Source organism: Limulus polyphemus, unplaced genomic scaffold, assembly GCF_000517525.1.
Source record: "Limulus polyphemus unplaced genomic scaffold, Limulus_polyphemus-2.1.2 Scaffold76811, whole genome shotgun sequence".
In the NCBI taxonomy this organism is placed as follows: domain Eukaryota; kingdom Metazoa; phylum Arthropoda; class Merostomata; order Xiphosura; family Limulidae; genus Limulus; species Limulus polyphemus.
In genome coordinates this window covers 10,104-12,722 of record NW_013742407.1, presented here as the reverse complement: position 1 = coordinate 12,722, position 2,619 = coordinate 10,104, and the positions used below count along the sequence as shown (strand labels likewise).

The window sequence follows — 2,619 nt, the reverse complement described above, 5'->3', positions numbered from 1 at the left end:
GGGTAATGAAGAAAATCTTTAATAGAAGTTTAACATAACAGCAACGTTGTCGAAACGTTGTACATTTGCTGTTATGTTAAACTTATATTAAAGTTTTTTCTTCATTACCCATTCAAGCCGTCTCCAACCATTATATTTTATTAGTATTATTGTAATGTTATCTTTTTAATATGTATATAATGTTTCAAATTATAAAAGTCCTCTGGGATAATCTTAAGTTGCCTTATTCTCTCGTGTGTTTTTTTAATTCTTAACTTTAGAAAAATTATTATAATTATTTTATCGAATTAATGTTAAATTTTAACAAAACCTTTTGTGATGGGGAATGATTCATTTTGGATAGTGTCCAGTGTTTTAGATTAAATAATTCACATTATTATGATATTCGTCTAACTTTCTTACAAGTGGATAAAGGTTGTTGCATTAAATAAAGTTTAAATTTATTCCACAAGGTGGATGTGCATTTTATGATAACACGTGCATGATTAATTTACTTGTATCTAGTTAAAAAATAATACACACAAAAATTTTGTAATTAACGGTCTTGTTCAAAAAGTTTTTTTTTATTCTTTTAAACAAGTAAATTCTCAATTATCTGTGTCTAAACGGTTGGTATATGATAGGAAAAAAACATAAAGGAAAAATTTACGTCCTGCCGTGACCAGGATTCGAACCTGGGTTATTGCGGCCACAACGCAATGTCCTAACCACTAGACGATCACGGCATGTTTAAAATGTTCACTATATTTCTTTATTACTTCGTTCGTTAGTTCGTAAAAGCATTAATACATAACGTTTTTATAATTTTTGGTTTTTTTTTCCGTTTTGTATACAACATAACTGCGCATAAACATCGCGCAGAGAATTTTGAGCATGCGCATAAGTAATAACCGGATGACATAATCATCATCTGTGTACAATTCATTGATAGTATAATTAATATATAAATATTTAAGCAGTAGCTAATAATTAAAACTACATATTGTTTCCGGTATCTTTGGTTTGGATGAAAAAATATATTTGTATACTTAATTATTCCATAAATAATGCCTAAATGGTTTAGACTTGTTTAACTTTATCTAACGACGACTCGTTCAATCATTGGTTTTTGTTGTGAACCTTCCGTTTGAACAGTTCGATCGTATATAGAATAATTTATTGGTTCTAATGCTTTATAAATACAAACGAAAGTCGACCATAATTACTTATAAAAAAAAATCGCTAAATAATAAAACTACGTAGGGCTGGCTACTAAACCTGAAAAAAAGGAACCAAACAAGATGGTGATGGAAGTGGACATATCACTTGATCGGCTAATGATCAAACAGCAGACTAAGCTGTCTCGACTTTACATGGAGAATAAAATCGCTACATACTGGCTTCCCCGCTTTGTCTCTAAACAGCTTGGTGTTTGAATAGAATCTCAGCTTTCATCATTATACCTTTCCGTTAGATAACCTTAGAAAACTAATTTTATAACTTATTTTACGACAGAGTAATATTTTACGATTGGAAATTCTGGTTCTATTTGTTTCGCCAGTGAGGAAGCCAGTAATGCCACTGGCAAACATTTTAACACAATACATAGCAAATCTAAAGTCAAATACTTGACAAAATTGTCTTTAAATTTTAATTGATAAAACTCGCCCGTGCACGATTCATTAAACCAAATGGAGTCACGATGTAAAGTTATTACTATATATAAGAACCGCAGACATCGTGGTTTGCCCGATATAAACAGCAAGCCCAAACACTCTATAACTAGAACTTAGAAATAGGAGCAGAAAAGTACTGAGACCCTCAGTTAGCTGGTTCCTAGTTAGGTTCCACGACAGCAATTAACGGCAACATTGTGATGAATTCACAGGTCGGGACTTAGTTCACGTTCATTAAAAAATAATAAAAAATGTGTGTGTGGTGGGGGGGGGGGGGTAATTAAGGCATATATAAACGTGTGCTCGCATGATGACAATGTTATCAAACTACGGTCTGTGTTCTGAAACCGTAAAATTAAACAATTATACCTACTCATACGCCTAAATCTTGTGATGGAGATATGATTATTATTTTTTTGTGAGTTTGTACCCGCAATTGTGTAAACGAAGAGAAATGTAGATAACATCTACAGTTAATGTGATTTTCATCGCAAGTTTTATTTTTATCTTTAGGCCTACTGGTTTCTAATGCTTCGCCAATTTTTGGGATTTAAACCAAAACTTATAAAGATGTATTGTTTCCACGTAAAATGAATGCATTAGATTATTATTATAACCTGAAAAAAAAGAAGTCAATTGCTTATACTTAAACAGATTTTTTTAAACTTACTAACAATGAAGTGTAGAGATCAGACTCTGATGTAGGCATAACTAGTACTATACAATTTTATCACTGAATATCAGCCCTGGCAAAGTGTGGGTATTTGTTTCGTCGATCTTTTGATAACTCTCTAGTTTTCTGTCTTTGAGTCTCGATCACTTTGGGCAAACGGAAAAATTAATTTTAGTTTATCCCCGACACCTCTGTGTATTATATAACTACTGTTACATACAATCGACATGTGGCTGGGAGCCATTACCTTACATCCAATATGGCAAACAAAACAAAAATTATGATATTACG

The 2,619-nt window shown here is 31.9% G+C and overlaps 1 non-coding gene across 1 annotated transcript; it reads right to left on the bottom strand.

Moving 5' to 3' along the window:
- Positions 1-653: 653 nt before the first annotated feature.
- On the bottom strand, positions 654-725 carry Trnah-gug. Its single transcript has one exon. It is a non-coding gene; the product is annotated as a tRNA-His (tRNA).
- Positions 726-2,619: the final 1,894 nt, after the last annotated feature.